Below are 18,875 nucleotides of genomic sequence, written 5' to 3'. Positions count from 1 at the left end.
CCCACGGGCTTCCTCAGGACCGGCCTAAGTTCTACAAAAGCGCTCTCAAGGGGGCCTGACGGAAGGGCAAATGAAGTCACCGGCCACACTGCCCCAGCTGCACGACCTCACTCGGTAGCTGCGTCAATTCTCACACAGTGAGTTGGCAGTCCGCTCACTCTGTGCCATTTGGATGGAAGATGCTATTCGTCTCCCCCTGCTTCAGGGCAAGACATGGTATCGCCCAGTCAGAGGGAACATTGTTCCCATCATACAAACAGACCTCCACACCCTCTGCTCCGTTCTCTCCAGTCAAAGCGCTTCCTCGCCTGAGCTACAGAAGAAACTGCCCATAGGCACCGTGCAAAAGCTGCCACTTTGCTCTTGCAGGTAAGATGGAAGCGTTCCGAAGCTTTCAGCGCCTTTCAGCTGTGTTGTACTCACTGACTGTGGACTGAATTTGCGCGTTTACTCTTTTACTTTTATGTTCTTGTTTATATATCTCACCTTTCACCTTAGCTCAGAAAAGAATTGAAGTGAGGTGTATAAATTAACACATATAGTCATTAGGCGGCACAATTTCGAAGAACTTATTTAATAAGATAAAATAAAAATAGGAGTAAAAGTGGGATTAAGGAAAGGAGAGCAAGACAATAGAATACCTAGGAGAGCAAGACAATAGAATACTTAGGCCAGGCACAGTGGCTCACGCCTGTAATCCCAGCACTTTGGGAGGCTGAGGCAGATGGATCACCTGAGGTCAGGAGTTCAAGACCAGCCTGGCCAACATAGTGAAACCTCCTCTCTACTAAAAATACAAAAATTAGCCGGGTGTGGTGGTGGGCGCCTGTAGTCTCAGCTACTGGGAGAGGCTGAGGCAGGAGAATGGCATGAAAACAGGAGGCGGAGCTTGCAGTGAGCCGAGATTGCACCACTGCACTCCACCCTGGGCAACAGAGCGAGACTCCGTCTCAAAAAAGAAAAAAAAAATTGAATGCTTGAGTGGGGCTGTTTCTGTGAGTGAGCCACAAAAGGTTGGTTCTCATCTTCCAGCAAATATCTGGTTGTTTTTGTTTGGTGCAAAAAGGGAAACTATCAGCTATAGGATTCCAGGATCTACAAAATGAAAACTGTGGCTGGTTCTGACCCTGAGACCTGGGAGGATATCTTCTTTGGACCCTCATGAGTGGATGCTGTGCAAAGTCATGGATGGCTTCTGCCTCTGGGCATGTATTCATTACAGATTTATTGATTTACAGTCTTTTTTTCCTTATCTGAAAATAATACCATGAGAATAATAAAGCAAGAGGGTTATCTTTTCTCTGGGCTCTGCATAATCCTTTGTATCTTCTTTTAAAGGCTTTGTTCTTCAGTTTGAGTATTCTTTTTACACTTCTGCTAATATTGTCCACATTCAAGTCTAGACAGCAAATGCATTGGCTTTTGATTCGATTTTCAGAATTTATGCTGTATAAGCAAGATGTTCTTTTATTTTTAATAAATGTGGATATTTTTCTCATGTATTATTTCAGGAAAATATGCTGTAAAGTGAACACAATGGAACCAAAGAGATAAATATGCATCTAAGAATGTGAATATTCAATTTGGATCTGTGAGCATTCTAATCTTCAGTTAAGTGGATTCTTTCAGAATGTTGCCATTTCCAAAACATCAGTGCCATCCTCTCTCTCATTTCCTTTGGATTAACTCACCCCAAGCATCATGAACTATATGCACAATTACTGCCTGGAGTGGGGTTATGCTGTTCACAGCAGGTTACAGAAAACAGATAATGAATAATTTAAGTAATTCATTATTTAAAGATTATTAGTTCATATCATTTGGAATCATTTTCTTTTACTTTTCATTGCTTAAGCTCATTATTTTTTAGCCTTCAGAGTTAAGTAGGGCCAGTACAATGTTTACGAAGGGTGAAAAATCACTTCAGTTCTCAATGTTTACCCACTCAAAGAAAAAGCATACTCATCTTTTTTAAAGTCATGTCTGATTAACAGCATCCTTATGAAGATCCGCAACCCGGGGACAGCCGTCAGCCACTGACGCACACAAGTCCACCAGAGCTTCTTCACACACTCAGACTTTCCATCCTGATGATTTGGAAAAGGTATTTTTGTTGAACAAGTGATTAAGTATTTCCGAGCAAAACACTTTTGAAAACATAACCATGATGTTTTCCACGTTGAAGCTGCTTTTCCAGAATTTCTGTGGGTCAGCAGTGACACCCAGTGGCTAGAGACACTTGCAAGCTACAGAAATGTCTCCTGTATCCCATGGTAGTGAAGTAAATTGTAGGCAAAAGCATCTTTGGGGCCCAGGTGTTGGAAACTACTCCATGGGGAGGAAAGTAAATGCAGGATGGACAGAAATGGGTAGAGGCAGCATTCTGACCTGATGCCACAACTCCATTGGCCTACACCAGGGTGATCCAGGAAACAAAAGACCTTTCTGGTACCACACAGTTGGTATCAGAGGGGAGAGAGGTACCAGTGCTATGACAGGGCCTATCGCACTGACAACTACCCCAGCTGGATCCAGAGAACATGGACCCATTGAATGATGCTTGTGAAGTAGAGGACAAATCAGACAGGAGACAGATATCACCAAGGCACCCTTTCCTTTTGCGGATGCAACCAAGGCAAAGTCAGTTTGCATGATGCATGCGCAATTTCAGCCAACAACTTTGTAGCTTGAACAGAAACATGGGTCACTTACCTCCTAGGCCATTATTTTTGATGTCATCATTTTATAACATCAAAACACATGGTGATGCATTTTGACAGACTGCACAGCAGTGTCTGGAAAGCAGTAAGAATATGCTTCTGGTCTCTATAGGATTTAAAACTAATATTAAATTTTTTACATTGAGAATTAGTGCAGTTGCATATATTGAAACAAGTTGGAGATAAAATCAAGTGCCAGGGATGACTTGTTCCTATACTGAAATGAAGTGGAAGCTGTGGATACGGGGCAAATCTAGGGATGTTCTGGAAGTTCTCAAATGCTAGTGCCTTGTTCGATGATAAGCTGTTCTTTCTGAAGGCAAACTGTACTCCTGACAGCATTAGCAACTTAAGGCTGATTTTTTCAATTGGTAGGACAAACGTGCCCCACCACCCCTCTCCTTAACTCTCAAAAGATGCTTTGTTTTTTAATTTGTTAAAAGCAAGGTATTGCAATAGAGAGACCATTAAACTTGGACCTAGGTAACATGGGTGTGAATGTGAATTCTACTGCCTACTAACTGTATACGCTCAATCTACTTCCTTAAACATTCTAAAACTCTGCTGGGCACAGTGGCTCACGCCTGTAATCCCAACACTTTGGGAGGCTGAGGCAGGTGGATCACCTGAGGTCAGGAGTTCAAGAACAGCCTGCCCATCATGGCAAAACCCCATCTCTACTAAAAAAAAATACAAAAAATTAGCCAGACGTGGTGGTGAGCACCTGTAATCCCAGCTACTCAGGAGGCTGAGGCAGGAGAATAGCTTGAACCCAGGAGGCAGAGGTTGTGGTGAGCCAAGATCACGCCACTGCACTCCAGCCTGGGCAACAAGAGCGAAACTCCGTCTCAAAAACAGAAAAAAAAATTTGACACTCATTTCCTAATATATTGTAAAACAGTAATGCTATTTATCTCAGAGAGTGATTGTAAAACTGATAGTATAAGCTAGTTCTAAGTGCCCCGCATTTGATAAGAAATTATTTGTTTCCTCACATTTGATTATGAAACTTTTCAAACGTGTAGAAAAGTATAAAGCATTTCCCAGTGAACATTCATATATCCCCCAACTTAACTGTACAATTAAGGTTTCACTATACTTTATTAATTACCCCCCATCTATCGTTCCTCCACCCCTTCATCAAACCATCAGATTATTTTTTATGCATTTCAAAGATGCAAACACCAATTCATTTCCACATGTCATTAACTTGACTTCAGTGTTTGTTTATGGTTCTTTTTTTTTTTAAGTTGGGGAATAATGTTCACATACAATGAAGTGCACAAATCTTAAGTAAGCCATTAAATGGATTTCAGTAAATGCTCACACCCTACTACCCAAGCCTAGTTATGATAAAGACATTACTGTCACCCCAAGAAAACTGTCTCGGGATCCCTTCAGATAAATTCCTAACCCTCACCCCAGATGCAACCACTGCCCTGACTCTTTTTGTTGTACATTTGTTTTGTTTCCATCTAAAGCTGATCCAAAGGAAGCCAGAAACTACATGACTGCAGACCTCACCTCAAGGAAATTCTCATATATTAACCAACAAGTCAGTCCCCAAATAGGTGTTGTCTTCACTGTTGGTGGCATCTTGGTTTCTCGGAAGAACTGCGTCTGTAAGCTGACAAATGTATTCGCGTACGCAATCCAAGCTCCCCTCAAGACGCAGAATGTTACCACTAACTCAAGAATTATTTTTGCATAAACAATGAAATGTTCTACCAGCAGGTGGCAGTAGTAACCCATCGTGTCAGTGGGAGCCCTTTACTGGGATCCACCAGCTTTATGATTACACAATAGATGGCCCCCAGTTTAGGACGGTTGGACTTAAGATTTTTTACTTCAAGATGGTACAAAAACATAAACATTCTGTACACCTCTCAACTTAGAATGGGGTTCAGATAAACCCATCGTAAGCTGAAAATATTGTAAGTCCAAAAATGTACATTCAATTTGCAATATTTTCAGTGAAGATTAATTTATCTAGACGTAACCCCAGGGTAGGTCGACGAGCATCTGTATTAATTTTTGATTCCATATTCACAAAACCACACTTTTTTAACAAAGATTCAAGCAACCGAGAGTGCTTATTTTTAGGGATATAATTTCTCAACAGGTAAATGAGTTGGATCCTAGAGAAATACACCAAGGAGGCTGGCTGATGCATGAGAGCTTCCAGGTGTGTTTGGTCAAGCTGCAGCTGGGGGAGCAGAACACGCTGTGGGTGGCACACATCTGAGGGCTAATTACAGTCGCCAATTACAGAATCGGCTCCTGAACACTGGCAATATTTAGCATGGCTGAAAGAAAAGACCTTCCCTGAAACTTCACAAAGTAACTGAGATGGTGGTTCACCCACTGCCTGTCCATCCTGTCTCTCTGATCTGAGTGCACACAGGATGCCAAGAGGACAGAACACTTGCATGGAGACCGGGGAGGCAACGGTGGCAGGATCTGCATAGAAACATTGAGGAATCGTTCAGAGCAGCCAGGGAGAAGCTGGGGAAGGGGGCAGTTCTAAGTGTCAACTCACTACTCACTCATATATATAGATATATATATTTGAGATGGAGTCTCGCTCTGTAACCAGACTGGAGTGCAGTGGCGCAATCTGGACTCACTGCAGCCTCTGCCTCCTGGGTTCAAGCAATTCTCCTGCCTCAGCCTCCCAAGTAGCTGGGACTACAGGCACATGCCACATGCTCAGATAATTTTTGTATTTTTAGTAGAGATAGGATTTCACCATGTTGGCCAGGATGGTCTTGTAGCAGGACGAGCCGCAGACAAAACTCCTCAGACACCGGATTAAAGAAGGAAGAGGTTTTTTATTCGGCCGGGAGCGTTGGCAGACTCGCGTCTTAAGAACCGAGCTCCCCGAGAAAGAAATACTTGGCCTTTTTAAAGGCTTGCAACTTTAAGGGGTCCACATAAAAGGGTCGTGATAAATCGAGCAAGCATGGGAAACGTGACGGGGGGGCTACATGCATCAGCTAACAGAACAAAAAGTTTTACAATGCTTTTTTCATACAGTGTCTGGAATTTACAGATAACACAAGTAGTTTAGGCCAGGGGTTGATGTTATTATTATTACTTTGTTTAACTCCTAGGGCCGGGTGGTGGTGCCAAGGTTGTCTGGCTATTTATCTTACTTTTGTTTCTTTTTCTCTTTACTCCTGTCTTGTGAACTAGGCAAGGTGGGGGGAGGAGGGCAGCAGGAGTAGTAGTGGTCTCCTTCCTTAGTCTTCATCTCTTGACCTCGTGATCACTCATATTTTTTAATAAAGTATGTAACGTCCTGGGAGCCGAGAAAAGGTCATGTCAGTAACCCCCTGCATAACTGCAGAGGAGAGAACTAGAAGAACAAGAACAAAACCTGCAGGAGGCAAAGAGCTAGAAGCACCGCTTGAAAAGGCCTTCCAGCGCTGGGAGACCTTCAGCAGCGTGCTGACGGCTTTTTCCAGCACCGCATTCCCTTTCACTGAAATGCTCAAGGCAAAGGCAAACAACTGCACTTGGGGAATGTTAAGGAGGAAAATGTATGTGTCAGCCGATGTTAGAACAGATCCGTGCTTTGAAAACTGGTATGTGCACCATGTGTGGAATATGCCATGACTGAGGAATAAAAAGATGATTTTAGGAGGTGCTTAGACATACCTGAAATAAAACACATAACAAGTTAATTCTGCGAAGACAGCGATGGGCCCTGTGACACATATAGTCATTAGGCGAGATCTTGTTTCCCATACCACAGCTACCACCCACAGCCAAGGAAAACCACAGAAAAGATTCTTCTGGCTACAAAGGGAGTAGTCCCGCAGTTAATGCATTCCCCACCTTGCCCAACCTACCTAAGCATCTTGCACATTGCAAGGCCCACCTAAAGCCATGCACACAAGCTAATCCTTACAAAAGGCCACCTGGCATCCCCCTAGATGGAGATGCTCCAAGCTTCACCCATGATATGCCCCGAGGGACAGCAAGTTAAATCAACTCTCCTGGTGAGCACAGGCAGGCTGGTGGCTGTCTCGTGATGGGATTCACCAGGTCTCTTGTTCTTGTGCTTGATCTTTGATGATGCCAAAAAGAAAGACTTGGCTCAGTGGGAACGGGTGTCCCCACCTCTCCAGCCATCCCTCTCCAGGGCACAGAGAGCCATCTCGGGCTCCTCACTCCAAGGCAGCAACCATACCTGAGGAGAATGATCAACAACACTCGGTCACTGAAGCATGTAGGTTCACACCTCACAGATTGTTTATTTATGACAGGCAATGACGGATTCACATTCATAGTAGTGCTAAAATCTTTCTTATCAAATAAATAATTTAAGTAAAAAGTGTGAATCTATTTAAAGAATATTAACAAAAATTAGCATAAGCAATATTCAGATATGGCAGAAACATGAAGGGAATATATGAATGACAGAAAGTTGAAGAAATACCGAATTAAATGATCTCTTCCATTAGTTTTTTAAATATATGGTCAATATTTTAAAGAAATAAACAGATAACAATAACCTAGGACTCTTCTAATCAATTTTGATTTTAAGTCAGTCCACTTGTCATTTATTTTTCCCCATTTTTTGAAAACCACTATAGATAGATATATTTTTTTTTCCTTGCTTGTAAAATGCATCATATGATGAAGTGTTACTTGCTGGAGTGCTCTTGCTCAGCCTCTCTTTAGAGAGGAAGCCCATTGGAATAGAAGGCCATTAAAATTACCTCACTCATCCAAAGTTCTACAGGTGGGCCTTGGGTGATACACTGGATATCTCAGCACGTAAGTCCCTTTTCACTTATATATAAAAATGTTCATGGTTTGCAACAAGAGTTAAGTTTACTTTAACATATTCTGTAATGCTAAAATCACTTTGATTCCTGAGGCTGACAAGAAGCACATACTAAAGAGTTCCCATGATGAAACACCTGTCTAATCCTTAAATAATTTAAATGAACAGAGTCATTAAAGACCCATTTGCCTTCACCAAACACCTTCAAGTCAGACAGTTCACTCATGAAGACAATGAACAAAAGAATTCCAGGGTAGATAAATGAATATATCGGGTTTAGATCAGAAATCTTTGTAAATGTGTGTGTGTGTGTTCACTTTGGCTAAAGTAAAATATTGTAGGCTGGGCGCGGGTGGCTCGTGCCTGTAATCCTAGCACTTTGGGAGGCTGAGGCAGGTATGGATCACCTGAGGTCAGGAGTTCAAGACCAGCTTAACCAACATGGCAAAACCCCATCTCTACTAAAAATACAAAATTAGCCAGGCGTGAAGGCACATGCCTATAATATCAGTTACTCGGGAGGCTGAGACAGGAGAATCACTTGAACCCAGGAGGCGGAGGTGGAGGTTGCAGTGAGCCGAGATCGTGCCATTGCACTCCAGCCTGGACAACAAGAGTGAAACTCTGTCTCAAAAAAAAAAAAGAAAGAAAAATCTTTGTGCGTGTTCAATTTGGGTAAAGTAAAATGTGGTAGAAAATATCTCTGACCCTTATTTCAATGTCAGCACAGTGTCCGTTCCTCAGAAAAGCTGGCTGGGTTTACTGTTCTCTCCTAGGAAAGGGATCTGACGTGAGCTGAGTGCTGATTCTCACTCCAGGTGTCACTTCACCTAACGTCGCCCTGACGCCCCTGCTTAGCAGGGAGGTGAACTGACCCCTGTGTGCAGAATGAGACGCTAAGGCCGAGGAGGCTCAGTAACCTACCTGGGGCCACTCCACCTGCCATTGGCCCCACGACCTCCCTGGCTCCAGACACAGCACAATGTGTGACACTGGCCATTCTTCCCCTTCACAGATGGGAAAACTCAGGCTTAGAGGAGAACAGCTTTCCTAAAACCACATAGCAGAAGTGCAGAGACCCTTCGTATTGACTCTTTTCTCATGCCATAGAAATTTGCCGGCACCATTTTCATTCTCAGGTCCTCATTTTCCTCCCAAGTTTCTAACTCATTTTCTCCATTGCTACAGTGGGGGAAAAAAAATGTGTTAGGAAATAACCCCTACTGCCTACTTATTTCTATACGTCCATTCTTTAATTTTTCACTATCTGACTTCCATCCAACCCCTTGACGGAAATCCTGACAATTGCACTTTCAAAGGTCTTTGGTGAGCCAAGATTGTCTTCCAACTGCTGGTCTTCCCGGACAATATTGATCAACCTTCTCCTGAAACACACAAGGTATCTCAAACTTCACTGGCTCTTGATCCTCTTCCTCTCTCAATTACAGATCTCTCTCTCTCTATCTATCTATCTATCTTTCTCTCTCTCTCTCTCCCCCTCCTTCACTGGTTTCAGCTTTGATTTCAAACATACAGAATTCAAACCCTGGACCCACTACAATTTGACCTCAAGCAAGGTATTTACATCCTCTGAGCTTCTGCATTCTCACCTGTAAACTGGGAAGGATAAGGAAATAATTATAGAGTTAAATGAGAAAAGAACCAAAATTAACCAGAGTAGGTGTTATTAATTTCCTGCCCATCCTTTCCATTTTCACCTCCATACCCCACATAGAGTCCATCATAGTGAGCCCTCAGCAAACATCTGAACTTACATAAAAGCAGGAGTCATGCACACTAACGAGCTTCAGGCATGACCAGTGAAGTGAGCTAACATGAAGAGTACGAAGGACCACTGGAGAAGCAGGTTCTCACTAGGCGAATTCCTTGCAGACCTCTCATCTCTGGCCTTTTTCCCTTTGGGACATCACTCACCTCTCACTGCAGTCTCTAACACCCTGGGACAGTGTCTTCAAACCCATGTGTCAGCAGGCAGTGGAATCCAAAGATAAGAGAGGTTAAGATGTGAGTGTCAGGGCTAAGGAGGGAGCATATTTTTGTCCTGCTTGGAAAAAAACATATATTTAATAAACATTTCACTCATCTATAAATGGTCTAAAGTTAATAACAGTATGTTCAATTCAGAATTTTTAAGTCATATTCCTTTAACACAGAGTTTATATCCCTATGTTTAAACCACGCATGGATAGCTTTGATAGTCTGTTCTGGCTCATAGCATATTCTTGGGATTAAGACAGCATTGTGAATTCCTAGAAATCATAACAAAAAAGCTCATTTTGGAAGGAGAAATTACTCATTCCAAGATCCAAGTTTCATGTTTCTATGTCTCAAAATTTGATGTTTAGGAGTGCTTTTAAAACAAGGAAAGAGCTATAAATTTCCAATAAATGTCAATATTCTTTATTGAAGGTGAACTTCACAATCTTTAAAACCCTTTATAGTTTTTGAGGAACCTCCATAATGTTTTCCATAATGGCTGTGCTGATTTACATTTCTACCAGCAGTGTAGAAATGTAAACGTTTTTGTTTTTCTCCATATCCCCTCCAACACTTATCTTTTGTCTTTTCTATAACAGCCATTTTAACAGGTGCGTGGTCATATCTCATCATGGTTTTGATTTGCATTTCCCTAATAATCAATGATGTCGGGCCGGGTGTGGTGGCTCTAGCTGTAATCTCAGCACTTTGGGAGGCTGAGGCAGGTGTATCACCTGAGTTCAGGAATTTGAGACCAGTCTGGCCAACAGGGTGAAACCCCGTCTCTACTAATAATACAAAAATTAGCAGGTATGGTGGCGCACACCTGTAATCCCAGCTACTCGGGAGGCTGAGGCAGGAAAATCACTTGAACCTGGGAGGCAGAGGTTGCAGTGAGCCAAGATCACACCATTGCATTCTAGCCTGAGCAATAAGAGCAAAACTCTATCTCTAATAATGATAATAATCTGTGATGTTGAGCTTTTTTTCATATACCTATTGGCCATTTGTGTGTATCCTTTTGAGAAATGTCTGTTCAGAACCTTTGCCCAATTTTTAACTGGGTTATTTGTTTTCTTACTATTGTGTTGGGTTCCTTATATATTCTGGATATGAGCCCCTTATGAGTCACGTGATTTGCAAGTATTTTCTCCCATGCTGTAGGTTGTCTCTTCATTTTGTTGATTGCTTTCTTTGCTGTGCAGAAACTTTTTATTTTGATGCACATCCCATTTGTCTGTTTTTGCTTTTGATGGTCATATCCAAAAAAGTCACTGCCCAAACAAATGTCATAAAGCATTTCCCCTACGTTTTCTTCCAACAGTTTTAGAGTTTCAGGTCTTATGTTTAAGTCTGTAATCATTTTGAGTTGATTTTTGTATATGGCATGAGATAAAGATCCAATTCCATTCTTCCAGAGATGTATATTCAGTTTTCTCAATACCATTTATGGAAGAGACAGTCCTTTCCCAATTATGGGTTTTTGACATCTTTGTCAAAAATCAATTGACCATAAATGTGTAGATTTAGTTTTGGCTTTTCTATTCGTATATGTTCCATTGGTCAGAACTATGCTGTTTTGATGACTACAGCTTTGTAGTCTATTTTGAAATCCAGAAATACGATGCATCCAGATTTTTTCTATTTAGTTAAGTTTACTTTGGCTATTCAGGGTATTTTGTAGTTCCATACAAATCTTTGAATTTTTTTTTCTATTTCTGTGGGGAAAAAAAAATCATTGAGATTTTGATACAATTGAAATAAATTTGTTGATTATTTTAACCCAGGAACACAGAATATCTTTCTATTTATTTATGTTCTCTTCAATCTTTCAACACTGTTTTATAAAAAAATGTTTAGTGTTCAGATCTTGCACTTCCTTGGTTAAATTTGTTTTTAAGTATTATTTTTCTAGTTATTGTAAATTGAATTTTTAAGTTTCTTTTCTGGATAGTTTGTTGCTAACACATAGAAACACTACTAATTGTAATATGCTGATTTGTATCCTATACCTTTACTAAATTTACTTATTAGTTTTAACAATTTTTGGTGTCTTTGGGGTTTTCCATGTATAAGATTATGTCATCTGCAAACAGAGACAATTTAACTTCTTTTATTTTCCAATTTGGATATTTAAATGCCTTTTATTTCCTTTTTCTTTTTCTTTGTCTTTTTTTTTTTTTTTTTCCTGCCTAATTGCTCTGGCTAGGACTTCCAGTACTGTGTGGAATAGAAGAAAAACACTAAAAGTAGAACTACCCTGTGATGCAGCAATCCCACTACTGAACACATAGTCAGAGGAAGTCAAACCAGTACATAGCAGAGAGGGATCTGCATCTCCACGTTCATTGCAGCATCATTCACAATGGCCAGTATATGGGATTAATCTAAGTGGCCATCAGCAGATGAATGAATAAAGAAAATGTAGTATATATACACAATGGAATACTATCCAGCCTTTAAAAAGAAGAATCCTGTCATTTGCAGCACAACACAGATAAACCTGTTAAGTGAAAATTGACAGATTCATCTATTATGTTAAGTGAAATAAGCCAGCCAGAAAGGCAGATCTTGCATGATTTTATTTACATGTAGAATCTTAAAAAGTCACACTCACAGAAGCAGAGAGTAGAATCATGATGACCAAGGGCTGAGGGAATTGAGGCAGAATTGAGGAAATGTTGGTCAAAGGATACAAAATTTCAGTCAGACAGTGAGAATAAGTTCAAGAGATCTATTACACTAGGTTATGACTATAGTTCATAACAATGTATCGCCTACTTGAAAATCACTGAGAGCACATTTTAAGTGCTCTCACCACAAAAACAAAATTCTATGTATGTGAGTTAGTGCATATGGTAATTAGCTTGATTTTGCTTTCAATCAAGGCAAATGTATATCACAAGCTATATCTCTTGGAAAACATCATCTTGTAAAATAGAAATATAAACAATTTTGGTCAGTTAAAAATTTAAAAATAATAAAAATTTTTTTTAAATACCGCTAAGTTCATCACACAATAGAAGTAAAAGCACCCTGGGGCACTAAAAAAAAATTATTAACTGCTTTATTGATAGTTAATACATATACCATCGACTCCTAACTTAAAGTGTACGGTTCAGTGGTCTTTAGTATACCCTGAGTTGTACAACCTAATTTTAGAACATTTCATTCACTGCAAAATGAGAACCTATAACCATCAGCTTTCACTCTCTGTTATGGGTTGAATTACATCTTTCTAAAATTTACAAGTGGCAATCCTAAATCCCTTAGATTGTGACCTTATTTGGAAATATGGTCTGATATAGTTTGGATGTTGCTCTGCCCAAATCTCATGTTGAAATGTAATCCCCAATGTTGGAGATGGGGCCTCGTGGAAGGTGATTGGGTCACGGGGGTGGATTTCTCATGAATGTTTTGCACCATCCCCTCAGTGCTGCCCTCGGAATAGTGAGCGAATTCTCAGAGATCTGGTTTTTCAAAACTGTGCGGCACTCTCTCTCGCTTTCTTGTTCCTGCTTTCATCATGTGACATGCCTGTTTCCCCTTTGCCTTGTGCCATGATTAGAAGCTTTCTGAGGCCTTCCCAGAAGCAGATGTCCCTATGCTCCCTGTATGGCCTACAGAACCATGAGCCTATTAAACTTCTTTTCTTATAAATTATCCAGCCTCGGGTATTTCTTTACAGCAATGTAAGAATGGACTAATTCGGCCGGGCGCGGTGGCTCAAGCCTGTAATCCCAGCACTTCGGGAGGCCGAGACGGGCGGATCACTAGGTCAGGAGATCGAGACCATCCTGGCTAACACGGTGAAACCCCGTCTCTACTAAAAAATACAAAAAACTAGCCGGGCGAGGTGGCGGTCGCCTGTAGTCCCAGCTACTCAGGAGGCTGAGACAGGAGAATGGCCCGAACCCGGGAGGCGGAGCTTGCAGTGAACTGAGATCCGGCCACTGCACTCCAGCCTGGGCGACAGAGCGAGACTCCGTCTCAAAAAAAAAAAAAAAAAAAAAAAAAGAATGGGACCACTGCTGTTGTAATTAGTTAAGATGAGGTCATTAGAGTGGCCCTAATCCATTATGACTGGTGACTTTATACAAAGGGGAAATTTGGACACAGACACATACAGGGAGAAGACTGTGTGAAGATGAAAGCAGAGACTGGAGTAATGAATGCCAGAGATTGCCAGCAACCACCAGAAGCTAGGAGAGAGGTGTGGAACAGATTCTCCCTCACAGCCCTCAGTAGGAATCAATTCTGCCCACAGCTCGGTCTCAGACTTCCAGCCTCCAGAACTTGGGGACAATAAATTTCTGTTGTTTAGGCCATTCAATTTGTGAAACTTCATTATGACCACCCTAGCAAACTAATATACATTCTACCTGCACCTCTATTCCTATCCCAGCCTTAGGCAGCCACTCATCTACTTGCTGTCTCTACAGACTGGCCTCTTTTGGACATTTCATATAAACAGAATCATAAAATATGTGGTCTTTCATGACGGCTTCCTTAGCATAATGTTTTATATTTTTTAGCATGATGTTTTCAATATTCACCCATGTTGCAACATATATCAATACTTCCTTTTTTTATTGTTAAATTATATTTCGTTGTATGAACAGATCCCATTTTGTTTATGCATGCATTGGTTGATGGACATTTGAGTTGTTTCTCTATTGTGACTGTTACCAATAATGCTACTATGACGGTTCATGTGCAAGTTGCTGTGTGACATTTTTTCATTTCTCTTCTCTACGAGTAAAATTGCGCAGTCATATTGTAACTCTAACATTTTGAGGAACTGCCAAACTATTTTCCAAAGTTGCTGCACCATTTTATACTCCCACCAGCAATGCACAAGGGTTTTGATTTCTCCACATTTTTGTCAGCCATTGTTATTTTCTGTCTTTTATATTTTCAGGCATCCAAGTGCATGTGATAGTATCTTATGGTACTTTTGACTTGCATTTCCCAAATGACTAACGATAATGATCACCTTTTCATGTGCTTAGTGACCATTTGAATATTTTCTTTGGAATAATGCCCACTCAGATCCCCTGCTCAATGTTTTAACTAGGTTGTCATTTTATTTAGTCGTAAAAATTTTTTATATATTCTTGACACACGTACTTTGTCAGATGTATAATTTGCAAATATTTACTCATAGTCTATGGGCTGTCTTTTCATATTTTTTTTCTCTTTTTTTTTGAGACGGAGTCTCACTCTGTCACCAGGCTGGAGTGCAGTGGCGTGATCTCAGCTCACTGCAACTTCTGACTCCCTGGTTCAACCGATTCTCGTGCCTCAGCCTCCCGAGTAGCTGGAATTACAGGCACACACCACCACACCCGGCTAATTTTTGTATTTTTAGTAGATATGGGGTTTCACCATATTGGCCAGGATAGTCTTGATCTCCTGCCCTCGTGATCCGCCCGCCTCGGCTTCCCAAAGTACTGGGATTACAGGTGTGAGTCACCATGCCCAGCCTTTTCACATTCTTAATTGTGTTCTTTGAGCACAAACAATTTTAACTTTGATAAGATATTCCATTTCTCTATTTTTTCTTTTGTTGCTATGCTTTTCATGTAGTATCTAAGAAACCATTGTCCAGATGAAAATCACAAAGATTTATTTCTATTTTTTCTAGGAGTTTTAATTGTAAAAAAGAAAAGTTCTTACATTTTGGTATATGATCTATTTAGAGTTAATGTTTGTGTGTGGTGTAAAAAAATAGTTGAACTTCATTCTTCTGCATGTGGATATCCAGTTGTCCCAACACTATTTGTCAAAACAAGCATCCTTTCCTCCAGTGAATTGTCTTGGCATCATGATGAATCAATTGACTATAAATGTAAGGATTGATTTCTGGATTCTCAGTTCTACTCTATTGATCTATATGCCTATCCTTATGCTAGTAGCACATAGTCTTGATTACTGTAGCTTTGTAGTAAGTTGTGAAATTGAGAAGTATGAGTTATTTAACTTTATCCTTCAAGACTGTTTTCGCTATTTTTGGACCCTCACATTTTCATATGAATTTTAGGGTCAGCTTGTAAATTTCAAATGAAAACCTAGCTGAAATGTTTATTTGGAGTGCACAGAATCTATAGATTAGTTTGAGGAGCATAGCAAGTGGGAGCTGAACCACCTGTACACATGGACACAAAGCATTGAATACCCATGGAAATTCAGGACAATGGGGAGTGAGGGATGAAAAATCACTTAACCGCTACAATCAAAAGCTCTGACTTTACCACCACACGCTATATCCATTTAACTTAACCATATTTGTAGCGCCTAAATCAAAAAACCTAAAAATAAAATGCATGTTCTATCCTCTTACTTTTGTAGATGCACCTTCATGATGATGTGCAAGGTCTCACGGTTGGCTTATCAGCTGCCTTGACCCTTGACTGGACTATCTCCCTTCACTTCATCCCTGATGGAGTGTGCCTGGCTCCATCCCAGATGGTGAGGGGACTTGTGAACCTTTGTGTGGACAACACAGTTTGGAAGCCCAAGCTCTTGCCCCAGCCCCTGAAATCAACCTTTCTTTGGACAACTCTAAGGCCCAAGTGAGACAGTCAGGTGGGAGGGGTCCCTGGAGAAACTCCAACCAGCCTACCACTGAAGTGGAGCCCCAGGAAGCACACCACGTTTGGAGCCTGGCCCCTTCTCTTCCTGTGTGTTAACTGGGATTCGAATGGCTGGGTGGGAGGCACTCTAGCAGGGGCTCTGGCCTGGTGAGAGTTCCTGCTTCCCCCTTTTCTTTATTTTCACCCAATAAATCCCTGCCTTACTAACCATTCAAACCGTCTGCGAGCCTGAATTTTCGTGACTGTGGGAAGAACCCTGCCTTTAGCTGAACTAACGAAAAGTCCTGCAATATTGTTGATGCCTAATGTGGGACTCAAGACCCGTGAGTGAAATGGGAACTCAAAATCTCTCACTGTTGCTTCTAAGTTTGTCCATTCTCGGACTTCTGAGGGTGGGGGGAACCATGCCCCCACCGTGCCCTGTCATTCCCGAGCCTTTTCATGGCCTTTTCCTTCCTTTTTCAGGACCAATGGGTGAGCAGCAGCTCCCCGCTGTCCCCTCCCAGCCGGGGCTGGGATGCATCCCCCACTGCTCTCCGCTCCCTGCTGGGCCTGGGATGCGTGGTCCAAGAGTCCCATACAACCAGCTGGCTGGCTTTTCCACCATGCACCACTGGAAGCCTTCTCCTTCCCCAGCCAAGGGGCTTTACTCCATCAGACAGTAATTAAGCTTTTCTCCAGGTGGAAGAACCAGTTGTATAAGAATAAGAGTTCTTCCTCCAGTATTTTTAAACCTTTTTTCTTTCCTCTTCTCCACCCGTCAGAAGTGAACCTTTATTTTTATTTTTAGAAGACATTTTTGTGAGGCCAAGCCCCACAACTATCACTGTTCCTATTTTCTGCAGAATTTTTGTTGTGAAATCAAGCCTCCATCCTCTTCTATATCCTGAGGGCATGGCTTATAACTCAGAGGCAAGGCTTTGTTTAGCAATCCTGCCTCAGGGAATGAACCCTCTCAGGTTGGGTATCTGCATGTTTTCCTAGCCCTGTCTCTTAAAGGGCCCCACACAGCAACTGGGTTTTCTTCTGCCTATTGTGTACTGTGTGTGACGTCTGTAAAAAGAGCTCTAATTAATTTGGCCTAAAGAAAGACAAGTCCTTGGATCAAGCACTTTTTTTTAAAGGAATTTAAAAGCTGTGGTACCTTTTGGTTCACCTGACTCTAATCTTTGAGAAATAAAAACAGCCTTAAAGATTATGGGTAAAATGCAGGGGTCCTTAAAATGTAAATAGATGAACTAAACCACGCAGGTCAGATGCAAGGTTTGCTAAGTGTTTTGAGGTTACAAACTGCTTTTTGGACTTTAGAACTGTGTGACTGGGACTCCTTTAAAAGGCACCTTCTTTTTTCCTTTCTTCTCCATGGATCTCTCTTCACCGATAGGTAATTGTGTCTCGGTACTATGAGACACTTCCCTCAGATGCATCCTCCAAACTGGAAAGAGTTAGTTTCCCAAACCTTAAACTGGTTGGCTTAGGATTGGACTCAGGGGAAGGGAACCAAGAAGCCCAGCATAGTGGCAAAAGGGTAAAGCGTTTTTAACGAGTCAGGCTTTTGACCTCCCTCTCCCCATGCAAACTGGTAAAAAGGCCTTGGAATTTTTGAGCTCTCCTTACCCCATTCCTTGTTTTGTTTTGATACATGTTTACTAATAACCTAGTTTGTCTGTTCTTGCCTTCAGGCCATCATACTCCCAACGGTCATGAAACCGGAGCCTCTGAGGATGGCCCTTTCTTCTGGGAACCCTTAGATAGGCCTTTCAGGGAGATCTGACTGCTGTTTCCCCAAAATAGAGCCCTCTGTCAGAGGAGGCAATTAAGTTCGGTCTTTGTCCTTATCCTTACTCTAATGGCAACTAGATGTACTTCTTTAGAGGGGGTAATGAGACAGCCAGGTGGAAGGGAGTCCCTGGAGAAACTCCAACCAGTCTGTCCACTGAGGTGGAGCCTCAGGAAGTTCGCCGCATTTGCAGCAGGAAGAAGCCTGGCCCCTCCTCTTCCTGTGTGGAATCTGGGATTCGAATGGCCAGGCAGGAAGTGCTCTAGCAGGGATTCTGGCCTTGCGAGAGTTCCTGTTTCCCCCTTTTCTTTATTTTCACCCGATAAAACCCCCTGTCTTATCATTCAAATTGTCTGAGAGCCTGACTTTTCATGGCTGTGGGAAAAAGAACCCTATCTTTAGCTGAACTGAGGAAAAGTCCTGCAACGTAGGGGCACTCACACAGGTGACACGTCCACCCTCAGGAGGACAGACCAGAACAGAACCCCCCCACGGGCTCTGGAAATGGACTCAGAGGCATTTGGGAAGGGAAATACAAGATCCCGGACACAGACTGTGGCACAGAATAAGAATCTGGATTTCAAATGCTCATACTCTCTTGGTTCTGTGCATTCCTCACCCCTTGGTGGGGGAACACAGGCAGTGGAGGCCGGAGCTCTGTAAGGCACAGGACTCAGGAAGGGCACCTCTAGATCAGGTTTAAGGTGCATTCTGTCTGGAAGTCCTAACCAGCATCTCCTTGATCCTCACCACCATCTCTAATCAGAAACCAAGTCCTGTAGAGTCTACTTTCTAAATAACTTTCCATTCTGTCCCAGGGACATCACTCTGTACCACCATAAGCTCCCACCTTCGCCATCTGATCAGCCTTCTCACACCCATCCTGACACCTTCCTCCAATCCATTCTCCATGCTCTAGCCACAGAGAGCTTTGTGGAATGCAAATGTAATCATTTCTTTGCTTAAATGCTTTTAATGATTTCTCA

At 41.8% G+C, this 18,875-nt stretch overlaps 1 long non-coding RNA gene across 1 annotated transcript; it reads left to right on the top strand.

The window, feature by feature from the left end:
* Positions 1 to 282: 282 nt before the first annotated feature.
* LOC139362873 (uncharacterized) lies at positions 283 to 16,325 on the top strand. Its single transcript, XR_011622384.1, has 3 exons — positions 283 to 369; positions 1,512 to 2,104; positions 15,865 to 16,325. It is a non-coding gene; the product is annotated as an uncharacterized lncRNA (long non-coding RNA).
* The last annotated feature ends 2,550 nt before the right edge of the window (positions 16,326 to 18,875 follow it).

This window comes from Macaca nemestrina, chromosome 4 (assembly GCF_043159975.1).
Source record: "Macaca nemestrina isolate mMacNem1 chromosome 4, mMacNem.hap1, whole genome shotgun sequence".
Classification (NCBI taxonomy): domain Eukaryota; kingdom Metazoa; phylum Chordata; class Mammalia; order Primates; family Cercopithecidae; genus Macaca; species Macaca nemestrina.
Note: the sequence above shows the minus strand (reverse complement) of the source record. Positions and strands in the feature narration are given on the sequence as shown.